This window comes from Rhinolophus sinicus, linkage group LG15, assembly GCF_036562045.2.
Source record: "Rhinolophus sinicus isolate RSC01 linkage group LG15, ASM3656204v1, whole genome shotgun sequence".
NCBI classification, from domain to species: Eukaryota; Metazoa; Chordata; class Mammalia; order Chiroptera; family Rhinolophidae; genus Rhinolophus; species Rhinolophus sinicus.
In genome coordinates this window covers 10,419,090-10,436,241 of record NC_133764.1, presented here as the reverse complement: position 1 = coordinate 10,436,241, position 17,152 = coordinate 10,419,090, and the positions used below count along the sequence as shown (strand labels likewise).

Genomic DNA, 17,152 nt, shown 5'->3' with positions numbered 1-17,152 from the left:
ACAACGCCTGAGGAAAAGAGCATCTCTCTAGGAATCACTTTTTCCTGCTAAACTAAGTATGAGATTCATGGAAGTAACTGCTCTCTCTAGTGGTGATATAAATATTGCAAGAAGGGCTTTGTATCTGAGTCAACATTCAGAAGCTATAAATAAAAATATTGATAAATTCCACTACAAAAAAACAAACAAACAAAAACCCACAATTACCACCACCACAAAACCCCTAAATTTTGGTGTGGCAAAACAATCAGAAATATATAGCACTATAGTTTTTCAAGATGTCACCATTAGGGGAAGGTAGGTAAAGGGTACACAAGATGGCTCAGTATTATTTTTTACTACTGTGTGTGAATCCACACTTACCTCAAAATGAAAAAAATGTGATTAAATTATAAGTAAAGTCAAAAGACATGCAACAAGCTGGGGTAAATATCTGCAACTCATAACACAGACCAATGGATACCTCTAATATACAAGGAGCTTCTAAAAATTTAGAAGAAAAAGACCACAAAAAATAAACAAAGGACATAAAGAGATAGGTCATAAAAAAAGAGATATCATAAGTCTTTAAATACATGAAAAGAAGCTCAAACTTCCTCATGAAAGACATTCAAACTAGAACTATAGTGAAACCATTTTTTTCTACATCAAAGATTGGCAAAAATCCCCATTATCCAAAAGGTGGACAACACATTCTATTGGCGAGGCTTTAGGGAAACAGAACTCTTTGCATTTGCTCTTTGACTCAGCAGTGCCACTTCTGGGAGACATAAATAAGATAGTCGCAGAAGATACAGATCCATGCATAAAAATGAAAAGATGTAAGAGCGGGATCTTCATTGAGATACTGTTATGGCAAAAGATTGGTCCAGCTACATAATAGACTCCATATAATATAAGCTGTAAGAAAGAAGCAGGAAGATCTCTGTGTACAGATATAGAAATAGTTCCTGGTCTATTGCTAAATGAACAAACCAAAGTATAAAGTGCATGCTGCCTCTTAGGGAAGAAAAGAGGATCAGAATACATATTTGTAAAAATGGTATCTCTAGGGGATGGAGGGAGGGAAAAGGTGAAGCAGGCAGGGGTGGAAACGAGGCTCTTTAGTGATGCCTTTTTATATAGTTGTGACTTTTAATTCTGTAAATAGATAACCCATGAAAAAAAGGTTCCCAAGACTGAGATAGTTAGCAGAGGAGGGTAGAATGGAATTCGTTTGGGATGACGGACAAGCTCGGGGAGCCATGGTTGGAATGGCAGAGCTTGGCAGGGTTAAGGAAGGACACAACCTTAAAAATCATCTAGTTCTGTATTTTTAGTTTTTACACATATGAAGGAGACTAAGGCCCAGAGTGGAGAATTCACTTGCCTAAGGATGCACAGTGAATAGTGTGAAAATAAGCTCTAGAGCCTAGATCCCTCCATTTCTGAGGAAATGATTCTTCCGCAATAAGTCCTCTCCCTGAAGAAGAGGCCGGGGAAGGAAAATGGGTCACTTTTAATGATTACAGCCATTCAGAAGCCCCATACTCTCCACACAACTGGTCACCCCATACCTGCCTGGATTACAGGTTCTGCATGGGATTTAGCTCCAGCATCTTGGTCACGTAGGCCTGCAGGGCCAGAGGGTGGCCATTGCTGAATGGCCATGCATCCGAGGTGGCAGACATGGGACTGATTCCTCCAGTCCCAGCAAGGCTGGGGAGGCTAGAGGACCTGGAGGAGACAGTTCACCCACTCACGGGGGCAGGGGGGTGGAAGGGGCCAAGACCACTTTTCAAGGAAGGAGGGGAAAGAAGCAGACTTTCCAGACAACTGAGGGTTACACGTTTTAAATAATCTAAACTACTTTTTAATGAAAATATTTCTGAAACCCTTTCCTTAAAAAGCAGAGCCCACTGAACATAATTTAACTTTCCCAATGACTCAGGGCCATCATTATAAATAAATTACCCTGGATTGTGACACAGGGCAGTCCCAAGGGACTCCTGCACTATGAAGGTGAGGTCTCTGTGTCTTACACCGCTCTTCCTTCTGGGCGCTTGCATTTGCTTTGCATAGAAAGTCCTTTCTTTCAGCTGCCATCCACCTGAGCTGGCAATGCTTTAGTCTCTGGTGGCCCTTCCCACTGCTCTCCTCCTTGTCACCTCTCCTTATAATCACCAAGAATTTGGAGAGTGAGGAAACCCCTGCTCTGTGCAAAACCTATTCTTCTTTCAGGGTTTTTCTGAGTCCCAGCCTCCACAAATCCTCTCCATTCCCCTTGATCAAGATTCACTGCTCCCTTGCTTGGCTGCCATCACTGCTTGTTCAGGGCAGATGTTAGCTGCATTCCGTCTTCACTCCTCTCTGCTACTCTCCCCCACGGCTCGTTGTTCCTTACTCCCCATGCAGGCTTTCCTCTCTCCCAAACCTTTATGCTGTGGTCTCTGGAATCCCGCCCAAGGTAAACATACGTAGTTCTCTGTATAGATTTAAAAAAACTAATTCTATATTTACCAAGTAATGCATACACGTAATTAAAATGATCAAATGTATTAAAATGTTCATGTATAAACAGCACTGCTCTATCATACCCCTTCCTACACCCCAGGCCCATCTCTTTTAGCTGCTGCTTCTTGTATTTGCTTTTTAAATTTGAAATAATATATAAGTACTATTGTATATTGATTTTTTAATTTTAGAAATTATCTGTTGGCTTCCTAATATGGCACATGATAAGTTATTTCTTTTAAACACACACTCACACTCACATTGATTCCCCTCTCCATTTCCATTCAGTTTAGTTTTATCTACTTTTTAGATAAGTCAATATTATGTACTTTTATTTCCATTATTGTGGTTATATATTCAGTATTTAAGTGTTCTATGGTTATGTTTCCTTTGTTTTTCATCATTTTGATTTTCCAAGCATTAGTGATTGCCTTGTATTTTCTTTTGCTTAGTTTTCTACGTGTCTACAATTAATTCTTTACCACATCTTCCTACAACCTCTCAATTTTTCCACATGATAAAACACAACAGATAATATATTGTTTTCTGAAGATCTCTCTTCTGGAGTCTTCTGTCATCTGAGATTTTGTTTTTTATTTTCTAGGTCTACTGTGCACATATTATTTTAGGACTTCCTTTTACCATCATTGCAGAAATTCTCTCAGCTTCTCTCTGGACTATATCACTTGCTCCTTAAATTCCTGCACTTTTAATTTCTTGTTTTGGTAAAGGAAATCATCTACTACCTACCTGGGAAAGAGTATTTGGAGACAATTTTTAAAAATCAACTTTATTGAAGTATAATGTACCCACTACAAATGCATCCATTTTATCTGTATATTTTTATGGGTTTTGGTAAATTTATACGCTTGTGTAACAATAGCCACATAAAGATACGGAATTTTTCCATCACTCTGAAAAATTCCCTTATGCTCCACCCCAGTCGATCCTCAGCCCCCATCCCCAGCTACAGGCAACCTTTCTGGGGTTTTTTATTATTATAGATTAGCTTGGTCTTTTCTAGAATTTTGTGTAAATGAAATCAAACAGTATGTAGCTTTTTGTGTCTGGCTTCTTTCACTCAGCAAAATGTTTCTTGGATTCATCCATGTTGTGTGTGTATCAGTAGTTCATTCATTTTTAAAAACAGCTCAGTTGTGATATGATTGACGTACAATAAACTGCATATAACTAAAGTGTATTATTTGATAAGTTTATACATATCCATGAAAAGGATGCTAAGTAATCACCATCACTCAGCATAATTATCTGAGATGCATCAATGTTGTTACGGGTATCACTAGTTCGTAACTTTTTATTGATGAGGAATACTCTATTGTATGGATATACTACAGATTGTTTATCCCTTCATGTGCTGATGAATATTGGATTGTTCCCAAATTTGTCTGTTACAAATAAAACAGCTATAAACTTTTTTTGTTATGAAAATTCCTTGTAAAAATAGAGCTGCTATGTCCTTCCAAATCTTTGTATGGACACATATTTTCTCTTCTCTTAGGTAAATATGTAGGAATTAAACGGCTGGATTTATGGGAAGTGTATGTTTAACTTTTAAGAAACTGCCAAGCGGCTTTTCAAAGTGATTGGACCATTTTGTTTTCCTGCAAACATTGTATGAGAGTTCTGTTGCTCCACATCCTCTCCAACCCTGGGTGTTGTAAGACTTAAAAATATTAGCCATTCTAATGGGTGTAGCAGTATCTCAAAGTGGTTTTAATTTGCATTACCCTGATAACTAATGATGCTGAACGTCTATTCCATGTGTTTGTTGGCCATTCATATCTCCTTTTGTGGAGAGTCTGTTTGAATTTTTGGCACATTGTTTATTTGGGCTGTTGGTCTTCTTTTTGAGTTGTAAGAATTCTTTTTTTGGGGGGAAGGGGTTGCAATTCAAAGAAAACTTTTTTTTTAATTTTATTGGGGAATATTGGGGAATGGTGTGTTTCTCCAGGGCCCAGCATCTCCAAGTCATTGTCCTTCAATCTAGTTGTGGAGGGTGCAGCTCAGCTCCAAGTCCAGTCGCCGTTTTCAGTTGCAGGGGGCGCAGCCCGCCATCCCATGTGGGAATTGAACCGGTAACCTTGCTGTTGAGAGCTTGTACTCTAACCAACTGAGCTATCTGGCAGCCCTCAAAAAATGTTTTAAATATTTTTATTTAAAAATATAGCTACCATACAACATTATATCAGTTTCAGGTGTATAGCATAGTTGTTCAACATTTATATACCTAAAGAAATGATCACTATAAGTCCAGCAGCCACCTGACACCATACTATGCTATCACAATATTATTGACTATATCCCTCATACTGTACATTACATCTCCATGACTTATACCTGGAAATGTGAACCACTTGTTTCCCTTCACTTCCCCCCACCCCGTTTTTTAATTTTCAATTACAGTTAGCATTCAATATTATTTTATATTCATTTCAGTTGTACAGCATAGTGGTTAGACATTTATATAATTTAAGAAGTGATGCTCCTCATTAGTCTAGTACTCATCTGGCTCTATACATAGCTATGACCATATTATTGACTATATTCTTTATGCTTTACTTTACATCCCAGTGAGTATTTTGTAACTATCAATTTGTACTTCTTAAACCCTTCAATTTTTTCACCTTGTCCCCCAAGCCCCTCCCATCTATCACCCTTATAAATCTGGTACCCATCTGACACCATACATAGTTATTACAATATTATTGACTATATTCCTTGTTCTATACCCTACATCCCCATGACTACTTTGTAACAACCAATTTGTACTTCTTAAGTCCTTGCCATTTTTCACCCACCCTTTCAACCCCCCTCTCCTCTGGCAACCCTCAAAATGTTTCTGTATCTATAAGTGTGTTTCTGTTTCATTTGTTTATTTTGTTCTTTAGATTCCACATATAAATGAAATCACATTGCATCTGTATTTCTCTGTCTTACACTCCACTCAACACAATATTCTCCAGGTCTATCCATGCTGCTGCAAATGACAAGAAGCCATTCCCTTCCATGGCCAAGTAATATTCCATTGTATATATGTACCACCTCCTCTTTATCAATTCTTCCATCAATGGACACTCAGGAGGCTTCCACATCTTGGCCTTTGTAAATAATGCTGCAATGAACGTATGGATGCACACGTTCCCTTGAAGTAGCATTTTGGGTTTTTTCAGATAAATACACAGAAGTGGGATTACTGGGTACACTTTGTTTCTTGTTATAGTCTTTGTTTTCAAGTCTATTTTGTCTAGTATAAGTATTGCTACCCCAGCTTTTGTTTTTTTCTTCCATTTTCATGAAATATCTTTTTCCATCCCTTTGCTTTCAGCCTGTGTGTGTCTTTCAATCTGAAATAGTCTCTTGTAAGCAGCATATGTAACGGTTTTCTTTTCTTATCCATTCAGCCACCCTATGTCTTTTATAGGAGCACTTAATCCATTTACATTGAAACTAATTGTTGATAAATATATAATATTGCCACTTCATGATTTATATATATTTTTTGTTTTTTGTGTCATGCTTGCTCAGGGGCCATGTTAATCTTCTCTGTATTGTTCCAATTATAGTATATGTGCTGCTGAAGTGAGCACTTTTTATTTTTTTTTCTTGTCTTAAAGAAATCCCTCTAACATTCTTTGTGGTACTGGTTTAGTGGTGATGCACTCCATGGCTTTTTCTTGTCTGGGAAGCTCGTTATCTGTCCTTTGATTTTAAATGATAGCCTTGCTGGGTAGAATAGTCTTGGTTGTAGATCCTTGCTTTTCATCACTTCGAGTATTTCCTGCCAATCCTTTCTGGCTTGAAAAGTTTCTGTTGAGAAATTATCTGACACTCTTATGGGAGCTCCTTTATACATTACTAGTTGCCTTTCTTCGCTGCTTTTAGGATTCTTTGTTGTCCTTAACCTTTGCCATTCTATTTATAATGTGGCTTGGTGTGGGCCTGTTTGGGTTCATCTTGTTTGGGACTCTCTGTGCTTGCTGGGCTTGTATGTCTATTTCCTTTGCCAGGTTAGGGGAGTTTTCAATTGTTATTTCTTCAAATAGATTCTCAATCCTCTTTCTAGTACCCCTATGATGTGAATGTTGTTACACTTTATGTTGTCCCAGAGGTCTCTTAAACTATCCTCATTTTTAAAATTCCTTTTTTCCTTTTGCTGTTCCAATTGGGTATTTTCTGCTACCTTGTCTTCCAAATTGTTGATTCGATCCTCTGCTTCATCTAGTCTGGTGGTGATTCCTTCTAGTGCATTCTTCATTTCAGTTGTTGTATTCTTCACTTCTAATTGGTCATATTTTATGGCTTCTATGTCCTTTTATATGCTTACTATCTCTTTGTTGAAGTTCTCACTAAGTTCCTTGAGCATCCTTATAACCAGTGTTTTGAACTATGTCTCTGGTAGGTTGGTTGCCTCCATTTTGTTTACCGTGTTTCCCCAAAAATAAGACCTAGCCAGACCATCAGCTCTAATGCGTCTGTTGGAGCAAAAATTAATATAAGACCAGTATTATATTATATTATATTTATTATATTATGTTATACCAGGTCTTATATTATATTAAAATAATATAAGACCAGGTCTGATATTAATTTTTGCTCCAAAAGGCACATTAGAGCTGATGGTCTGGCTAGGTCTTATTTTCAGGAAACATGGTAGTTCGTTTTCTGCAGTTTTCTCCTGTTCTTTCATTTGGGACATATTTCTTTGTTTCCTCATCTTGGCTTCCTCTCTGTGTTTGCTTCTAAGTATTAGGTAGATCTGCTATGTCTCCAAGTCTTGCCTAGGGGCCTTATGTAGTAGGTGCCCTGTTGGCCCAGTGGCACATATCCCTGGTCACCTGTTCCAGGTGCTCTAGGAGTCCCCCTTAGGTGGGTTGTGTGTGCCCTCCTGTTGTAATTGAGCCTTGATTGCTATTGGCATGTTAGTGGGTGTGATTGACCCTCAGGCTGACTGGCTGTGGGCCACGTCTACAGCTTACAGGCTGTTGTGCGGGGGGCTTACCACATGGAGCGTGATTTCCCCCAGCAGGCTTTGGTGCCTGGTGAGACCACCCTTTGGGTGTGCCACTTGTGGGGCTAATTGGGTGGTGCTTTGCTGTAGTCAAAGTCAACCTCCAAGTATGTTGGTTCTGGGGCCTCTTGGGAAGGGCTCTGGTGCAGGCCCAGGTCACCCACTGCCTGTGACTACCAGGGGACAATCTGGTAGGAGCAACAAAGCCATCCACGATTGATTGTTGCTGTGCTAGACCTAGAGGCATGTGGAATAGGCCTCGCTAAGAATTCTGAAAATGCCACGAATACTGGGCCTGGGGTAGCTCCACAAAAAGCCAGGACACACTGAGGCCTGCTGCTGTTTGCTGGCTCCTGTTAAGTTTTAGCTGCTGATGAAGCCTCATGTGTACAGAGTTGGATGTGGTACGGTCTCAGCGAGTCAGCAAGGTGGAGCAGCAGAACTCACCAGAACAATCAGATTCAGATTTGACCATGGGCATAGGGGAGGTCTCAACACAGGAAAGATGGCATCCACCTGCCAGCTGCACAGGTAAAGGACCCCACACAGAGAAAATGGTGACCATCTTCCAGTCTTCATCCTGAGGCCACACACCTCAGTCTACCTCCTGTATGTGTCCAAAGACCCCAGAGTCACAGGCCCTCCACCGAAGCCCAGGGTGAGTGACTGGGAGTGAGTCTGTGTGGGCCCTTTAAGAGGACACCTGGGTTTCCCACATCCTTTTATCCCACCCAGATGGGTGGAAACTCCACTGTTTTTTACAGCCAGATGTTGTGGGGGATCATCTTTCTGGCACCAGTACTCTGGGCTGGGGAACTAGGGTCCCTTGCTGCTCCGTGGGTGACCCCTGTGGCAGAGATATGCCTCCCAATTTTTATCTGCCACACAGAGGTTAAAAGGCCTGCCTGTTTTACATCTCTGCCCCTTCTACCATTCTCAACATGGCTTCTTCTTTATATCCTTAGTTATAAAACTTCTGTTCAGCTAGACTTCAGATGTTCTCCAGATTGATTATTTTATAATTTAGTTGTAATTTTGATGTGTTCACGAGATGAGGCGAGCACAGTGTTTATCTACTCTGCTATCTTGGATCTCCTTTGAGTTATAAGAGTTCTTTACATATTCTGGATACGTCTTTTCTCAGATATATGTATTCAAAATATTTTTTCCCTGTCTCTGGCTTGTGCTTTCATTTTCTTAATGGTGTCTTTCAAAGAGCACAATTTTTTTTTTTTTTATAAAATACATTTTACTAGTTGTTTTTATGGTTAATACATTTTTTGTTGTTCTACTTGAGAAAATTTTGCCTCCATATGTAGTGAAGGCACAGTCTAACAATGTGATTTCTAATGGGGACTTTTGATAGAGATAGTGGTATCAGTTCTGCCTCTGGAAGGACTGGGGACCAAAGGTACCAGTCTGATCTCCAGAAGGGCTGAAGACTAAAGCTCAGCCTTGTGATCATATATGATTGAGTACCATTTAAACCACTGGGCAATTAGGCTCGAGTGGGCTTCTCTGGTTGGCAATATTCTATGTGTATTGTTGTATATCATGACCGGAAGGAGCTAATACTTCCATGACTGTTCAGGGAGAGAATAATAGAAGCTCCATGTTTGAACTGTTCTTGGGCTCTGCCCTATGCATCTCCTCTTTTGGCTGATTTTAATATTTATTTTTGTCCTGTAATAAACTCTAGCCATGAGTATAGCTGCTTTCAGTGAGTTTTGTGAATCCTTCTAGTGAATTATTGAAACTGAGGGTGGTTTGGGGAATGCCCCAAACTTGCAATTAATTTCAGTAGTGAAGGCTGCCCTGTGTGTGGACTGTTTACTATACAGTTAGCCTAAACTCTCACAGTTGCCATCAGAAGTGGCATTCTTTAGAATGACCCTGACTCACTGAGATATATGGTTCTGAAAGAGGAAGGATGAAAGGGTGGGGATTGATTAACTTTTGACTCCTAGATGACTACCTAGTTATCCATGATATGAAACTGCAGCTGCACTGTGATCAGTTAATGAAAGTAAAAGTTACCAATGGAATTTAGAAATGACGGATCTAACTCCCCAGTAGGTGGCTCATTGGATGCATAAGGAAATCTAGAATAACAAGAAACAATGTCTTGGTTATTATTGTCCATAATAGCTAAAATGCAAGTAACGGAGAATATTGGGAGTGGGTCTTACAGGCCAAGCTTAAATTCCAACCAGTTTAGGTTATAGTTGCTAACCTCAGGCCCACTAACAATGGTAAAAATTATGCTGCTAAAACAGCAGACAGCAAAGAAAGTTAGACTGATTTGTAAGAGAATAAGGAGAGAGAAAGAGGAGAGTTTAGGGACTCATCCCAGCAAGGTGGAAATCTTTAGATGGTGATTAAGAAATGGGAGGAATAAAGCAGAACTTAGCAGGTCAAAACAAATGTCTTAATGCAGCACTCTTAGAATTTGGGTGGAGCAAATGGAAGCCCCTGCTAGTCCACCAACATTAAGGGACCCTAAACAAATCTGCTTTATTGACAGTAGTTTGGAGGAATTTAAAAATCCAGAAGGCAAAGGTGACAATGAGAAACCTTACTTCAAATAGCCTGAGACCATGGTCCCACAATCTAGTCAAATAAGGACTTTTGAAAGGGCCTGAGTCCTTTGGCCCCTCCCCTGCCTGAGGATTCAAGGTCATATACACACAAGTGGTAAAATGGTCAGGAGATAGGAAAGAAACATTTCTGAGACTCCTCAACATTGAAGCTCTGTACACTGTGGTTCCAAAACCTGTTGGTGAGTCCTAATGGGGGCTACAGTTAGATTGGAAGGATACGGGAATGCAACAGTGGATGGGATTAAAAGTGAAAGTTTGGATGAAAATTGTAATATTTGAATAGACTTTACGTGCAGTGGTTTTGTCTCCTTTACTTGAATGTATTATGGGGATGGATAGCATGTCTGACTGGAGAATGCTTCCTCTATCTAGTATTGTAAAACAGAAGGAACATAAACCTACCCTCTGCCAATGTTGAACGGTCATGCTAAATGGGAGCCAGTAAAATTGCCTGAGCTCCCAGACAGGTTGTTAATTTGAAACAGTATACCTGGTGGACAAAAGGAGATCACCACTTTAATTAATGCCCCATTAGAAACTAGAGTGCTGGTGTGGACAGGTTGTCTATGTAACAACACTGTGTGCAGTGCAGAATTGGACTATGGCAAAAGCACCACTCAATGATGACCACTGGGATTTTGGACCAAAAAATTTCCACTTGAGAGATAATTTCTAGCTTGCAAGTGGACATTAATTGAAACTACCCCTATGACTGAAGAATATAAAATTACCTTGAACCTGAAATACCCATAACATCTTGGGTGATGTTGGAGACAAACCCTAATGGGGAGGGCAGTGCTCAGAAGGGTTCCATTACAAAATGGAAATTGTTTATACAAGAACATGCTACCAGGGGGATGTAAGGATGGAGACTCTTTTCCCCTACCGCCAACTTTGGAAACACCTGAAATGCTGCTGGATCCTATGGCCATTTGGGCCACTTGAGTCTTGCCCTGTCAACAGCTCTCTATTGACCAACAAAGAGATTCTTGGTTTATGGATAGGAGTTCCAAGATGCACAGACAGCATCCTGTTTGGAGGACCACCACTCTGATTAAAGAAGGTAAAATTAATTCAGCTCACTAGGGTAAATTGCATGCTGTTTGACACTGTGTTTGAGTTTTTACCAACTTATGGGTAGCGGCTAATGGCCTGGCCACAGATTCATGCAAAAGGGCAATGAAAGGGGTTTGTGCGGCTTGTCCAGACCCTGGTAGGTTGAGGAGCTGATTCAGGTTTCTGGCTGCTTCTGCAGCCCTATGGGCCACCCCTTCTCACTCCCACGGGATGCTTCTTCTGGTTTGGGGCGGCCTGTGGGTGGCCGGACTACCCCTCAGTGGGAAGAGGGTGGCACCATGGGCAGCCATCTGGCAGCTGGCCTCCCGCAGAGGCTCCTCGAGGGCCCTGTCTGCAGAGGGAGGACACAGGACTGCAGAGAGCCGTGCGGCTTCTGTCGCATCCCGTGGGAGCCCAGATACCTGTTTGTTGGGGAAGATGTGTTCCACGCTTACGTACAGAAGTGGAAAAATCAGAAGATGGAAGGAAGGCTGATTTATACAGGAATCTGGCCTAAACAGAATTTGGTGTGACATGTTTCTCTTATTGTACAAGTGTAATCAGCCTTGCATTTCTGCCATACATTTTTACATAAAATAATATATTTGGAAGTCTGCCTTTGCAAATCTTACTTTATGGCATCATAGGAAACTTGACAGTGATGACTCCAGCACTGCTTCACTTTGTTACAAATGTGTCCCATGAGGCCACAACAGACACTTATAAAGCCATTACTTAAAACATTGTGCTTTCAGAAAGGAGTACAGGATCAGCTGGCTGGTTAGTTCAGTTGGTTAGAGCGAGGTGCTCTTAACAACAACGTTGCCAGTTGGATCCCCACATGGGCCACTGTGAGCTGCGTCCTCCACAACTAGATTGAAACAACCACTTAACTTGGAGCTGATGGGTCCTGGAAAAACACACTTTAAAAATAAATTAATTTAAAAAAAAGAAAGAAAGAAATGAGTAGTGTTTCACCAGAATGATGTGAAGATTCCAAACAGCACACATGCTTTTACCACATTTTTATGCTAAAACAAAATCATTATTAGTTCATCCAGGTCTCTTTTCACTTTTGATATGGAAGAAAGCAATGAAAAGAAACAGGTTAACGATGAGAAATGCGTCTTTTGTTTTTATGTTTGTGCTTAAATGTGATTTATGTTCCAGTGTATAATAATAAAATTGCCTTTACTTCTGTTTTCTGGTAGTGACCAATTGTTAAAAATAATTTGCAACTGTAGCAAACAGAACTTTGAATTAATTTTCAGAGAATTATGTTTCTTTATAATAAAATAAGCTATGTTTGAAAAACAACAGCAACAACAAAAGGGCAATGGAAAACTGGGCTATGAAAGGGATGCCCATCCGGAGGATGGCTCCGAGGAAATTACTGAGTCATATCAGTGCTCACCAGAAGAACGCCCTTCCAGGACTGGAAGGTGACTGGAATCCCCAAGTACATATCCCAGTGTGCTAGCATGAGGCGGCCACCCAGATCCATGAAATGAGTGGACATGGGCGTACTGAGGCAAAGCAGAGATGGGCTGAATCTAGACATATTCCTTTTGCATCCTCTGAGGGACAAAATGCCAACAAGAACTGTTCTATCTGTCAATAAGAGAGACAGGGACTGCAGATGGCTACCAATGGTCCCTGAAAGGAATAGACATTTACTCTGCATAGAGTTTTGCCTACTTGGTGGCAAATGCAAATGCTCAAAATACTATGAGATTGAAACAGAAAACACTGCACCAATTTGCACTGCCGAGTCACATTTCTTCACACCAAGGAACAATTTTCATCTTCAGAGTAATGGTTCGATAGGAATTGGAGAGGACAGTGGAAACTTTCATTGTCTAAAACAGGGGGAGACAAAGGTATGAAGCGCTGGCTTATGTACCTTCATAAGTGCGTGCTCACATTCAGTATGAGGGGCGCCAAGGAAGAATTGCCGCTGGGTAGGTTCTTCCACTATTCTGGGGGATCTGGAGAAAAAAGGGTGGGGGAGGATGCTGGCAAATTTCTACAGTTCCTTCCTACAGCACCTCACTTTCTTTTTTCCTACTTGATGCAGTGGTCCCAGGACCAGGGCTGTAACTGTGGATGCCAGAGGCAGGGATGATTCCAAAGCAGGAAGATGTAACTACACCTTTAAATCTTTATGTCAGAATTCCTAAGGGCCCGATGGGGGCAGGTTGTGTCTTTACTTCATCTGGCAAAATTGGAATTAACAGTGAATACAGTTGTATTGCCTAGTGGTCGAGAGAGCCCACTAATTCTGCACCTGTATAACCCTATCCTATATGAACAGAAGTGGACTGAGCAGGGTGGGAGGCATTTGCTAGAATAGTGTTGCTGACAGCATTCTGGACCAGCACAGTGGCCAATTCTAATGTCCATTCTAAAGGGGGAAAAGTTGGATGTAAATGGAGAGAAAGAGAAAAGATAACTGCATGTAAAGGAAAGATTAAATGGGCTTTGCAATGAGGGAAATCCAATATTATATGACATCTCCTGAGCAGACAGAGCAAAAGATTACATCGTCTCCTAGATCAATAATGTAGGATGCCTGAAGCAGTGAAACCACATGTTACCAAGACCAGTACTGCTTTTGGAACCTGACAAAGTCAAATGGTCAAGAGAGTCAATTCTCAGACTTTCACGGAAGCTATTAGGTAAGTGAGGTCTTTGTTGGACATAAGCCTGGAAGGATGGGAGGCTAGAACTGCTGCAGCCACTTTGCCACTATGAAAGGAGGGCCTTTTGGTGCATAAAGCCAATAACAGAGGAGAGCAAAGCCTAACTGAAACCTGGGATTTTTACACCTGAATCCAGCTGTGCCTGGAGTCAATCCTATCCCATAAGTTTTCAGTTATAAGAACTGAAAGGCTTTACGTCTTAGCCTGTTTAGTCTCATGGCCCTGAATCTAACAGGAGAATTGTTTTCAAGTGGCACAAGAGAGACACAAAGAACATCGCTCTTAAAAAAAAAAAAAAAATCCTACAGCTCCCCCTGGTGGAAAACACTGCTTTTTAGAGTCTGGATAATACACCTTTATTTCAATCCACCACGTGTCCCAATAGTCTGCATAAATCTAGGTTAATTTAGAACGTCTTTCCTAGTTCAAATAAACATATAGCTGCTACTATTTATAATCCTGATCACAGCCTTTCCCATAATACTTTGTAGTTTAGAATATAATCCTGAACAAGACATGTCCCCAAATCATGCAGTGAATTTGGAACGTGCCAGACCATTAGGAATCAATTTTTATAACTAGCTAAAAAAAGAAAAGTAACAAGGAAGGCAGGAGAAGAGAAACAGAATACCATAATGCAGAATGTGGTAGAATTTTAAAATCCAGTCAAGTACAACTTCATTGGCTTCTGGTTTCAAGGACTGTCCTACATACTCACCTCTTTTCTCTCCATATCCCCTGGAAATGATCAAAGAGAGAAATGTAACACGAAGAAGAAAAAAAGGAATGGTTCCAGCAAACCAAAACCCTGGAGAGAATGCCATCAACAGAACAGAATACGTGAGAGATTTGAGGAAATGTGTTGTTTCCGTTGGGAGATCAAACAGTGCTAAGCCGAGAACCCCCTATAAAGGAGGGCTTCCATGGAAGAAGGTGGGAACGTCATGAACAGAGCACAGTAAAGCCCCAACACACGACCTGAGAATGGGGCCTATATGCTCAGGCAAGAGGCTTTTTGAGCTGTGCTAGAGCCCAATGGCCCATTGTGCAGTTCTTCCTCCATCACTAAGCCAGTGAGGACTTAACAAGACCGGTGCAGAAGTGGGTAGGGAAGCCAGAGAGGCAACCAGCATAACATTCCAGCAAACAGCAGCCACTGACCCAATCTAGCTGCTTCCACAATTACAGGACCCTATTGCAAAGGGACAACTCTGAAGTCCACCTCTGAGGCTAGAGAAGGAGAGTCTGGGGGAGAGTGGCCCTGCCTCACCTTGGTTCCACAGAAGGCTGGGCAGAGTAGCTCCAGGTACCCTTGGGTCTGTGCTGCTTCAGTCTCTTCAGCCCCTGCCTTATCCTTGGGGAAACACATGGCTGGTCCAGTCCCTGCAGAGAACTATGTCTGTTGCAACATCTCCACTCACATAGCATCCAGAGGACCGACAATCTGGGTGCCAGCCCTCTGCTGTGGTAAGGTGGTACTGGGGAGCAGAGAGAGCCAAATGGAGGAAGCAAAAGATGATTTGTGTAAATACCCAGAGACCCACACTGGCCTCTATCCTCCTTCCTCTTCCACCACCACCCTAAGTGTCAATAGACAAGGGAGAATCACCTCACAAGTAAGGACCATCAGCATCCTGAAAATGATGGGTCAGGAAGGGCTATCTGGGAAAGAACTGTCCCCAGTGGAATGGAGGAAATACAAATATATTAAAACATACAAATTAATATCCTCAAAAATATGACAGAATATCACATTCATAAAAAAAAAAAGCCTGGTATACAAAATGTGGTATATGCATATAATGGGCTATTATTCAATCATAAAAAGGAAAGAATTTTTCATATATGCTATGACATGGATGGGCCCTGAAAACATTATGCTAAGTGAAACAAGCCAGACACAGAAGAACAGGTATTGTATGATTCCACCTATATGAGGTAACTAGAATGGGCAAATTTGTAGAGACAGAGAGTAGAAGGGAGGTCACCAGGGGCTAGAGGGTGTGGAGAAGGGGAAGTTATTGTTTAATGGGTAAAGAGTTTTTGTTGTGAATGATGAAAAAATTTTGGATAAAGATAGCAGTGATGGTTAAACAAAATTGTGAAAGTATTTAATGCCACTGAACTGTACACTTAAAAATGGTTAAAATGGTAAATTTTAGGTTATGTATATTTTACTACACTAAAACAATACCTCGCTTCCCAAACCAACCTCTTATAGAAAAAGGAGCAATCAGAGAAAAAGAAAGGTCTTAGAAATTCAGAACATAACGACAAAAATGATAAACTCAACAGAAGCAGAGAATAATGTAATGGACACTGCTTGAAAAAAATCTTGTGATTTAGGCCAGCCAAGGAACTCTCTTAGACATTTTAAAGAGCTTTTTTAGGGTTTATAATTATTTCCATCCTCAGTAAGTCCTATTTCCAAACAAACTTGTGGTTCCAACAGCAAAAATCAGAACTATCAACACAAAAGCATAGTGTTTATTCCACAGGGCAAAGAAAACATCCCTTGCATCTCACCTCAAGACTGAGAAGCAAGGCTTATGCTCCCTAAGAGGAGAAAGGAAAGGTATAGGGGCAACCCCAGGTGAGTGAGAGAGAGCTTAACTTTTCCTCTTAAGGAAGCAAAGCCCAATTCTTCAAGCCCTGAAGGATATAGAAAGGAGAAAAGAAAGGGTGTGTGGAAAAATTTAGGCCTACATGTTCTTGTTTTCCCTTCTTGGTTTGGAGTTGGAGAGTCCCGGTATGGTGGAACCATCCAGATGGGTATGTGGGAGTTCACGGACATAGACTAGGGGATGCTTCAAACCAGAAGCCCCTTATACAGCTGTGCCCAACAGCAGGGAAGAGCATGGAAGAGACAGAGCAAGAAGAACCTCATGATGCGGTGAGATGCAGGGGATCCAGCACTTCCAGCATGACAGTGAGGGGATGCCAGTCTACTGAGAGGCCCCCTGAGCCAGCTGAGGCCTGGGGTTGAAAAGAGATATCATCGATGGGCATGGGCATGGAGGATCAGTAGGCAGCAGTGGATGCCATGACATGCCCAAGGCCAGGTGGGACTTGTTGCCCCCAGCATACACCAGTCCAGAGACCAGTGGAACCCAGTCTGGGTCAGGAATCAGCTGAGGACAACAGAGGCACAGCCACCCCTCTCACCATGCCCAGATGCCACCTTGGAAAGGCGATAAGGGAAAAAACAGCTCTGTTGAGAAGATGAACTTGGAAATGACTGTATATTTACTCCAAAGAATGCATCTGATCTG

At 41.2% G+C, this 17,152-nt stretch overlaps 1 non-coding gene and 1 pseudogene across 1 annotated transcript; one reads left to right on the top strand and one right to left on the bottom strand.

Moving 5' to 3' along the window:
• Positions 1 to 5,994: 5,994 nt before the first annotated feature.
• On the bottom strand, positions 5,995 to 6,101 carry LOC141569123 (U6 spliceosomal RNA). The gene has a single exon (XR_012492515.1). It is a non-coding gene; the product is annotated as a U6 spliceosomal RNA (small nuclear RNA).
• A 5,308-nt stretch (positions 6,102 to 11,409) lies between these two features.
• On the top strand, positions 11,410 to 16,681 carry LOC141568966 (transmembrane protein 70, mitochondrial-like; annotated as a pseudogene).
• The last annotated feature ends 471 nt before the right edge of the window (positions 16,682 to 17,152 follow it).